At 36.8% G+C, this 11631-nt stretch overlaps 1 pseudogene; it reads right to left on the reverse strand.

Annotated features, from left to right (window-relative positions):
- Window positions 1–3780: 3780 nt before the first annotated feature.
- LOC116145915 lies at window positions 3781–10268 on the reverse strand (annotated as a pseudogene).
- Window positions 10269–11631: the final 1363 nt, after the last annotated feature.

Here is an 11631-nt window from a genome sequence, read left to right on the forward strand (position 1 = left end):
AAGAAAGTATTATCTCTGACACCAGCAATTATATAGAAGCCGCACCCTCTGCTGTCCAAATATCATTTCAATGTAGTCTCTTTGTTAAGAAGCCTTGAAACATCAAACCTGTTTTTTCCATCCAGACCTGCATATGCCGCAGTAAGTAGTTCAAACAATATTCAGAGTACAGTAAAGAGATCCCAGGTTAAACCAATCTGGCCCATATCCTCCTCAAAACCTTAAAACAAGTATCCATGCTGTTGAAAAAAAGCTTGAACAGAAACCAGCAGATCATGTCTTTTCCCCAAGTTAGAAAACAAGCGATGATCAGTTAATTTCTATATTTATGATTTCTAGCACTGGATTATGTCTACCAACCACGCATAAATTAAGATAACTCTTTCTATTATCAGCGCTAGGCCATGGACCATATTTTGACTTCATAATGGATATCCAAAAATTTCTTTAATCTTCTGAGATATTAGTTCACATTTAAAAAAAGAAAAAAACAATCCATCAGAGACTGCCACAAAGACAACTTACTTCTCGGACGGCACATGTATGATCTTCTTCATCTTTGTTTTTTTTTCCACGTGGAAACTCCAGCTTGAACCCTTTCCATCCCTCACTAGTATGCCCTGTCAAGTGTAGCAGATAAAATATCGGGTAAAATTAAACGAACTTCAGTTTTAACTTGAAATGTTCTATAGCCAAGTATTACACAGTTGAATTTTAAATCCTAAATCATAGGAAAGTCCTCATATAGGATCAACACAAATGAAAATACTTGCCGGTAAAAAGACAACCTGTGAGTACTGTTTCGCTGATAATGTCATCTATTCCAAAGCTACACTCAAAATCAAAGAACGACAGAGGTTCTAGAAAACTAGGTAAGGAGAAGTCTGTGATTCGCATCCAATGTTTGTCAAAGCTCAGTGAGAAAGAGTTGTGTCAATAAAAGCAATGCAAAATTTTTCTACATAGATGTGCTTACATCACCATCCTGCCACATTCTTAATCTCTAGTATTTCTAAGAATATCCCTATCTCTCTGACTTGATGTCAGAGACGTGTCATGCCTCCTGACTTCGGGTAATGAAGCATGAGTGTCTAACAGGCGCTCATTATTCATATTCAAATCAAACATTTTTGTCATACACAACCACATACGAGGAAGACATCCAGTATAAATCCACAATATCAGATTTGGTCCGATAATATCAAAGATCACTTAACATTTCGGAGTCTTCTAACACAAAAGATAAAACACTGTTATTGATAGGTAGCCTCACCCGTTCATTAGGTTTCATCCAAAATGATTGCCCCGTTACTGAACTCTAACCTTGTAAGTAGTTGAAATCCTTGAATATGTCGTCTATGTGAAAGAGCAACTAGGTCTTAATACATCACTCACGTTGAAACTGACTGAGATATATCAGAACAAAGTTAAGATAATAAAGTATAACATGCAGACATAAACAGCCCAGAGAAGAAATCAGAATGGTCGATCTCCGCTCCAAGATATTATTACCACATCTAAATCTGGCTGCACAACGTCTTTTATAGCACCCTGAATTCACCTGCAGTGAAATCATATTCCTTAATTAGCCAAGATCAATTTTCCTTCTTGAATTAACAAAATTACATACAGCAACAACAATCTTAAGTTGCTTTTTTTTATTACCTTGTCCTTATTTGGCCATTTTCAAATCTAGTCACGTTCAGACAGGCAATTTCTACCGAGATACTTTTGTCTAATCCACACAAAATCAAACCAGTCTATTCCAGTGGTAAAAGTTCCTTTTATTTTTATTTGGCAAAAGCATAAAGATATTGCAAAAACTGAAAGCAAAATTCAGATCCACCCCTTGTCTCAAACCTCTATAGTCCAGTGTCTCTTGGTGTTCCTCCTTTCAAACAGTCATTCAAGCTACTAACAAACTATGTCCTGTACCACCTGACAAGTATTCATGTTGTACTAATTGCCAAACTGAAATTATACCCAACAGTCTGGCTCTACACCGTCCAAACCTTGGGCAACACATACAGTAACGCAAATGAAGAGAAATGCATCATAACAGCATCATAGCATTTGAATGAAGATGACAGAGGTACATTATGTGATTGATATTCGATGCCTAAACAATTTGCTTTTTCTCTTAGCTTATTATGAGCTAACAACCGGTGAAAGCGGTTCTAGATAATCGTGTATAGATACAGTATTAATGTGCAGTAACCTCAACATTATTAAATAAAGCAAATAAAAACCGATGGTAAATATACGTCATGCAAGTTGACCTCCTTCAAAGGAATGACTTCAGTGATGGGTTATTTTCCACTGATGCTCCTCGTAGAAACCAATGTGCGTACTCCACAAGGACAAATCCTCTCAAATATTGTTGGTCTTCCTTTGCACATTTACACAACCGACTGTAGCACATCTTGACCAAAAATAATAGACATGGATAAAATATGGATATAAGAAACGAAAACAAGGCGAAAGCTAAACACGCTATATATTCCAATAATATAAGTGCATCGCAACAACAAACCAAGATACATCTAATGCTTATAAAGCAAAGACTATATGAAATCGTCTGCGTACTTATGAGAAGAGTTCAAAAAATTCACTGACATGCAAATCCAACAAATCCCCAACCAGTTAATGTATTTTAAATTCTCACTCTCCCATTTTACTATAGAACCCAAGAAGACTCAAATCAAGTAACGTTTGTAAAAGTGCTCAATCCTAAATGAGTTTAACATTACTAATTCAACCCTCTGTCATTAGCCAAGCTTTAACCACTAAGTTCCGGGTGTTATTCCACGATATAGCAGCAATTGAGCTTTAACAGCTTATAATAAAATCTGTCGTTATCAACCTATTCTAGACGAATTGATCGATTACACAGCGGCTATTCTATCCATCCAAAGCAGACAAACGAGAATAATCACATTAAACATTCGGAGAATAATCTGAGCAACGAAGTAGTTACAAAGAGCTGAGCACAAAGAATCAAGCGTGAAACGAAGAACTATAAGTACCTCAAAGATCGTCGGAGTTCTTGGAGGACGGCCGCCGTTTTTATACACAACGCAGGGGAACCTGACGGATCGTATGAGACTACGAAGAAAAACCTAAAAATCGAAAATAAACCCTAAGTGTTTTTTGTGTTTTTGTTCTCTATGTTTTTGTTTTGTACTCTGAAAATTTGGAGAGTGAAAAGGGACAGTGAAGGCTCTCTCTCTCTATGGTTTTGGGATCTGGAGTGAGAGCAGAGGAAGCAACGAAGTGATGTTTTTAACTTCTAGAGCCTCTCTCTCGGTTCTTTTTTTTCTTTCTTTTATTTTTGTGTTTTATATCTGACCGGATTATTGCTGAACCGGAATAAATCGGATGACTGTCCCAAATTTTATCATTCGAATGATATCGTTCGCATTTTTCAGATTTTACCGACTTTCAAAATTTGAAAATTATATCATAGATACCCTTTGCCTTAAATACGTTATGTTGTCATTTGCGGTAATAAGTTAAATAATAACTTTAGTCTTATAATAAAATGTTGAAATAAAATAGTAATCTTAGTCTTATAAGAAAGTGTTATGCAAACCGAACTAAAATGTAATAGAGTTACAGCTAAGCAATATTTGTGATAAAGTTTTTAAACTTTGAACATCCATTTGATAACACAAAGTGGTATTAGTAATATATTTCTCAAACTTTGAGGTTATTAGTAACAACTATAAAAAGAGTCATTTAGTTGATAAATTTGGGAGATCTCTGAGGCCTTGGAAGGGCTCAGATGTGGAACACCCGAAGGAGCCTCCTCAGGGGCCTTAGAGGCTCAAGAGCCACCTTTGATGGGTGGCAAACATGACCAAACTCACAGCATTTTGGACACTGCTTTGGCTTCCATTCATACTCGACATCAATTGGGATTGATTCGCTCTCAATCTTGAAAGTAAATTGATGCAGGATAGGCTTGGCGGCATTGATCTCCACACACACCTGGGCATAATCAAGCAGGGTGAACTCATAGGTCGATTGGTCGCACAATAATGGGCGATCAACTACACTGGACGCATAGCCTAAGTCCTTATACGTCCATAGAGCAAAAGGCAATCCTGACAATTGGATCCAGACCGAGACTTTAGTGATCCAGGAAGATCTAGTAGATTCATAGGGTTGCCATTGAAAGAGGATGATGTGTTTCCCCCCAAACATCCAGGGGCCATTCGCTAAAACTGAGCGGAGCGGCTTCATCCTTGAAATGGAGGTAGAAATGGTTCCCCCCGGATAGGACTTGTCGAAGTCCATAAGTTGTCCACACACATGTGGCAATGGACTTGACGACATGGAAGGACATCTTGCATCTAGGAAAAAACCCTCAAGGCAAAGGTGCCATTGGGCTTGACCCTTATTGAGCAAATCAACTAGAAGCAAGATTTCCGGATTGTCCCCTTCCACATTGTGGGGAAGTGTGAACGGGAACTTAGAGTTGGTGACCTATAATTTGTCAACCCATGTAGAATTGGGTTGAGATGGATTGCTTCGGGAGGGGGCAGTTGGTTGGCATTGGCTTGGGTGGGGATTGGAGGTGGAAGAGTGTGATTTGGTTGGATGGGGCATTTTGTCAAACAGGTGGAGTGGGCGAGAAGAAGGTGATTTTTGGGAAAAATGAGGGTGGAAAAGGGGGCTGGGATGGTTTAGAGGGTGTATGACGGGAGGCTGAGATTGGGGGAGGTGGTGGATGGGAGCAGGAGGCAAAACTTGAAATGGCAGAATAGGCGAGCACGCTGGGCGCCTGGGCTGGCCGGGATTGGCTGGGGCATTTTCTCGAACAGATTGTGGGCACAAATTTGAATTCCAATTTCTGGCGATTAGAAGGTCAAAACGGGCAAAACAACATACCAACACAAATAAACAGAAAACGATGATTCAGGTAGTGTTTTCAATTAAGGTTGGAAGTACTCCAATCGATCGGAATTGGACCATAAATTTACCCAATTTTTCAAAGTGGCAAGAAGGAGATGGCCAAAACAAAAGAGAGAAAATGGCAAGTAGAGGTATGGGTTTTGAAGAGGAGGTCAACCGGATTTCGACGATGGTTTCGAAAGTGATTTTGGAGGTCGAGATCGGCTGAAAAAGCCAAAAAAATCACGATTTTAGGCAATGCTAATGTGAGCCGGATTTAGCAAACGTGAGCCCGCCTAAACCAAAAGGAACAAAGATGCTAACGTGAGCCATGCTCAAATGAAAAACAAGACCAAAAAAAAAAAAAAAATCTCGAAATTTCAATTTACCCTGTCCCAAATTTTACAAACTCTATCAGAGCCTTCTAACGGATGACCACCTTCCAAATGATGACCATCATAATTAATACGATATCTTTTCTTCTGTAATGCATTTCTCCTCCATCTTCCTTCGCCCCCACCATCATCATCACTCCCTCTTTCTTAACCCTTCCTCCAGTTGCTTATTCTCTTTCCTTCCTTCCACCCTTCTCCTCCTCCATCCGATGATAGCGACGTTGAGTCTGAAAAAAATTAACCGGGTTGGGTGGTTCGTGTGGACATGGTCGACAAGCTTACTAGCTCATATACTTCATGAAGTACATCCATTCTGCATCAGGTTTTGCTTGATGTTAGAGATGGGTCAATGCCAATATGTAAGAGAATCTTGTAAGTAAGTCCTACTAACTTATTTATGTGGTTTTGATCATAGGTATACTTATTCTTAGCGTCTTGACTTCCATCTTCTTTCTTCCCTTGCATCTATCTATTAGACAATCTTCTTATTTTCATATTGTCTTCTCCCTACTATTTTTCTATCATTAAATAGAGGTCTTAGCTCCCATTTTAATGCCTGATAAGTAGCCTTCTTTTTCCTACCTTTAGAATGTTACTTAGTAGTAGTTGAAGTTGCTAGTAGGAAGCTAGGATGTGGAATTGTTTTTTCTCTTCTTAGGAAGGAGAGCGAGCAAGATTTCACATGTTTAGGGACCGTTTCTAATAGATTTTATTGTAGCTCCTCTTTTTTCCTTTTTGAGTAGGGATTTCACACAGTTGGTTCATGAATAAAAAACCTGAGACTTGCTTCGTGTTGTGAAGAGAACTCCTCGTTAGGCTAACGTGAGCTGAATTTAGCTAACATGTGCTTGCCTAAGCAAGAAGGAACAAAGACACTAACGTGAGCCTCACTCAAATGAAAAATAAGATAAAAAAAATTCTCGAAATTTCAATTTGGCCGTCCAAAATTTTAAAAACCCTAATAGTGTCTTTTAACGGATGACCACAATAATTACTACGCAATCTTTTCTTCTGCAATGCGTTTCTCCTCCTTCTTCCTTCACCTCCACCACCACCCTAATAGTGCAACATATTTTAGTAACAAAGATGGACACAACTCTGTTTAACTTAATAGAGTTTTCAAATGAACTAATACATGTACCTGAGGAATATGAGAGATGATATATAAATTGTTATACATCATATAATTTTCACCCTCGAGGAATATGAGAGATACATTTATAACTTGTTATATCATTATACAGTTTTCACCCTCTTCCAAACACGGCATAAAAATAATATTATTTCTACCAAAATCAAAATTTCACAGGAAAAGGAGAAGGGGAAACCTTTGAGAGGCATATCAGGTTTTGGAGCAATAGGGGGCTTATGCTTTGAAATCCATATTTTCAAAGATCTGCATAAAGATATCATAAACCTATTAAAGAGCCAATTGCAAAAACCTGTCTGAAAAAAACCAAGTTGAATACCAGGATACCCACGCCAAAAAAGGAGCCACCATGTAAAGCTTCAGACACAGTGATCCCATGGATATCACATCTTCAGTAGCTGGCTGAAGATCATCAAGCCGATGCCATGCAATTTCCTGCAAATAACAGGAGGCATGCTTGTGAAGAAAGACTCAAAGATAGGAAAAGAAAACGGACTACATGGTTTAAAAAAACAAAACCAGTCATATGTATATGAGAAAAACTGTGATGTATATTTTTCTCAAGTCTCAAGGAAGCCACTCAAAGAAAAGAAAAAAAAAATTATATGAAGATTGAAACTATCGAATATAAATTAATTGACAAAAATATAGCATACACTGATTTCCTTTTTTGTTTGAGGGGCAAAGAAAGTATTATCTCTGACACCAGCAATTATATAGAGCCGCACCTCTGTGTCAAATAAGTTCAATGTAGTCATCTTTGTAAGAAGCATTGAAACATCAAAAAAGTTTCCTCCAGGACGCATATGCCGCAGTAGTAGGTCAAACAATATTCAGAGGACAGTAAGAGGACCAGGTTAAACCAATACTGGCCCATCTCCTCAAAAACCTTAAAAACAAGTATCCATGCTGTTGAAAAAAAGCTTGGAACAGAAAACAGCAGAATCTGTCTATTTCCCCAAGTTAGAAAACAGCGATGGATCAGTTAATTTCTATATTTATGAATTTCTAGCACTGAGATATGTCTACCACCAGCATAAATTAAGAGAACTTCTTTCTATTATCAGCGGCTAGGCCATGGGACCATATTTTGATTCATAATGGATATCCAAAAAATTTCTTTAATCTTCTGGAATATTAGTTCAATTTAAAAAAAAGAAAAAAATCAATCAACAATCAGAGACTGCCACAAGAGACAAGCTTATTCCGGACGGCACATGATGATCTTCTTCATCTTTGTTTTTTTTCCACGTGGAAAACTCCAGCTTGACCCTTTCATCCCTTCACTAGTATGCACTGTCAAGTGTAGCAGATAAAATATCGGTAAAAATATAAACGGAACTTCAGTTTTAACTTGAAAATGTTCTATAGCCAAGTATTACACAGTTGAAATTTTAAAATCCTAAATCATAGGAAAGTCCATCATTATAGGATCAAACAAATGGAAAATACTTGCAGAAAAAAGCAACATGTGAGGTACTGTTCGCTGATAAGTCAATTCCTTTCAAAAGCTACACTAAAATAAAAGAACGACAGAGGTTCTGAACAGGTAAGGAGAAAGTCTGTATCGACAATCCAATTTTTTGTCAGAAGCTACAGTAGAAGAAGAGGGGTCAATAAAAAGCAATGCAAATTTTTCTAACATAGATGTGAATTAACATCACCAATACTGCCACATCTCTTAGTATTTCTAGAATATCCAATCTTCTGACATTGATGTCAGGTACGGTGTCATGCCTCCTGACTTCTGGTAAATGAGCATGGTGTAGACAGGCGGACATTATTCATATTCAAAATCAAACATTTTGTGCATAACAACCACAGTACAGGAAGAACATAAAGTATAAAATCCAAAAAATCAGATTGGTCGAATATCAAGATCACTTAACATTTGGAGTCTTCTAACAAAAGAGATAAAAAACTAGTTTATTGATAGGAGCCTCACCCGTTCATAGGTTTCATCCAAAATGATTGCCCCCGTTAATGGAACCGAACCTTGTAAGAAGTGAAATCCTTGAATATGTCGTCTATGTGAGCAACATAAGGTCTATACATCACAACTGGTGAAAACTGAGATATATTAAGGAAACAAAGGGTAAGATATAAAGTATAATAACATGCAGAAAATAGAAACAAGCACAAGAAGAAGACAGAAAATGGTCAATTCCGCTCAAGATATATATACACAATCTAAATCTGGCTGCACAAATCTTTTTATAGCACCCTGAATTCACATGCAGTGAATCATCCTTAATTAGCCAAAAAAAATTTTCCTCTTTGAATTAACAAAATTACATACAGCAAAACAATCTTAAGTGGCTTTACCTTGTCCTTATTGTGCCATTTTCAAATCTATTCACTTTCAGACAGCAATTTCTTAACCGGAAATACTTGTCTTATCCACACAAAAATCAAACAGTCTATCATCAGTGGTAAAAGTTCCTTTTAATTTTATTTGAAAAGCATAAAAAGATATGTCAAAAAACTGAAAGCAAAATTCAGATCACACCACTTGCTCAACTCTATAGTCCAGTTTCTTGGGTGTTCTCCTTTCAAACAGTCAATCAAGCTTACTAAAAAACTATGTCTGTAAACCTGACAAGTATTCTGATTGTACTATTGCCAAACCTTAAATATATACCACACAGTCTGGCTCTACACTCAAACTGGGCAACACATACAAGAACGCAAAGAAAGAGAAAGGCATCATAACAAGCAATCAATAGCATTTGAATGAGAGGTCACAGAGGTACATATGTGTGATATCTGATGCCTAAACAATTGCTTGTGCTCTAGCTTATTATGAGCTAACACAACGGTGAAGAGGTTGAAGATAATCGTGGATAAGATACGGTATTAATGTGACAAATGAAAATCAAATTATTAAAATAAAGTCCAAAATAAAAACAGTGGTAAAGGATACGTAATGAAGTGAACTCCTTCAAAGTGAATGACTTCAGTGATGGATATTTTCCATGAATTACCTCGTAGAACCAATGTGCGTACTCCACAAGGAACAAAATCCTCTCAAATGATTGTTGGTCTTCCTTGGCACATTTACACAAACCGACTGTAGCACAATCATTTGACCAAAAGATAGAATGAAATAAAAAAAATGGAATATGAAAAGAAAAAGAAAACAAGGCGAAAGATAAACAAGCCGCTATATGCAATAATATAAGTGCATCGCAACAACAAAACCCAGATACCATGCTAATGCTTATAAAGCAAAGACTATATGAAGATGTCTTGCTTACTTATGAGAAGAGTAAAAAATTCTGAATAGCAAATCAACAAATCCCAACAGTTAAGTATTTTAAAAGTTCTCAACTCTCCATTTTACTATAAGAACCCATAGAAAGAACTCAACAAGTAACAGTTTGTAAGTGATCATCCTAAATGTAGATTTTAAACATTACTATTCAACCCTTGATTAGCCAAGCTTTACAACTAATTCTGCTTGTTATTCACGATATAGCAAGCCAATTAGCTTATTACGTCTATAAATAAAACTTGTCGTATCAACTCTTCTAACGATTGATCGATTAAACAGCGCTATTCTATACATTCCAAAGCAGACAAACGAGAATAAATCAACATTAAACATTTTCGAAATAAAAATCTGAGCAACGAAGTAGTTGACAAAGAGCTGAGCACAAGAATCAAAGCGTGAACGAAGAACAATAAGTACCTGCAAAGATCGTCGAGAAGTTCTTGAGGAGGAAGGCCGCCGTTTTTATACGGCACGCTTGAGGATCGATGGAGACTTGACATCGCCTATACGAAGAAAAACCTAAAAATCGAAAATAAACCCTAAGTGTTTTTTGTGTTTTGTTCTCTATGTTTTTGTTTTGTACTCTGAAAATTTGGAGAGTGAAAAGGGCAGTGAAGGCTCTCCTCTCTCTATGGTTTTGGGATCTGGAGTGAGAGCAGAGGAAGCAACGAAGTGATGTTTTTAACTTCTGGAGCCTCTCTCTCGGTTCTTTTTTTCTTTTTCTTTTATTTTTGTGTTATATCTGACCGGATTATTGCTGAACCGGAATAAATCGGATGAATGTCCCAAATTTATATTCGAATGATATCGTTCGCATTTTTCAGATTTTACCGACTTTCAAAATTTGAAAATTATATCATAGATACCCTTTGCCTTAAATAGTTATGTTGTCATTTGCGGTAATAAGTTAAAAATAACTTTAGTCTTATAATAAAATGTTGAAATAAATAGTAATCTTAGTCTTATAAGAAAGTGTTATGCAAACCAACTAAATGTAATAGAGTTCAGCTAAGCAATATTGTGATAAAGTTTTTAAACTTTGAACATCCATTTGATAACACAAAGTGGTATTAGTAATATATTTCTCAAACTTTGAGGTTATTAGTAACAACTATAAAGAGTCATTTAGTTGATAAATTTGGGAGATCTCTGAGGCCTGGAAGGGCTCAGATGTGGAACACCCGAAGGAGCTCTTCAGGGGCCTTAGAGGCTCAAGAGCCACCTTTGATGGGTGGCAAACATGACCATGCATAAGCACTCAATTTATAGATAACTTTTCTCGCATGCAACTAAAAATGGTAAAGTCTATCATGTAATGGGATTTGAATGATGAAAGAAGGCAGAAAAAAATGGTGTTACTGGGTCAAGATCTTTTATGAGTACCTTTGAAAACAACAAATAAATGTTTGATAAAATAGGCTTGAGATATGTCATTTTTGGATTCTTATTGGAGTAAATAATCATTATGGGCAGTCTAGATTATTGGGTCGTTCTGGTTTTGCTTAAAGATCAAACAATTGAGCCGTGCCATTCATTTGGGTTATTCAAATTCAAGGCATGCTATTGAATGTAGTTACCCACCAGGAGACTTTTGACCGCAAACACCCAAAATAATTATACAGCAGAAAATAATAAAAAAAGATTAAAGCCAACATTACAGTGTGGAGTGAATTGAATTCATCCTTTTTCATAAAGTCACAATAATTTGTATAATCAAGTTGAGTTTTCATTTGCATGTCATGAGAGACCAAAACTGTACTCAAATCACAAACAGAAAGCAAAACGAAGAAATACATGATGACTGCCCTACTGCTCAAATTATATCGTTTGTTCTCCAATTACATAAAGCTAATCTAATTTCTGAGAGCATTCGAAGTATTTCACTTGGCATTTGTGAACAGTGCTTGCAGCTTTTT

The sequence above is a fragment of the Pistacia vera genome, unplaced genomic scaffold (genome assembly GCF_008641045.1).
Source record: "Pistacia vera cultivar Batoury unplaced genomic scaffold, PisVer_v2 Contig47, whole genome shotgun sequence".
Classification (NCBI taxonomy): Eukaryota; Viridiplantae; Streptophyta; class Magnoliopsida; order Sapindales; family Anacardiaceae; genus Pistacia; species Pistacia vera.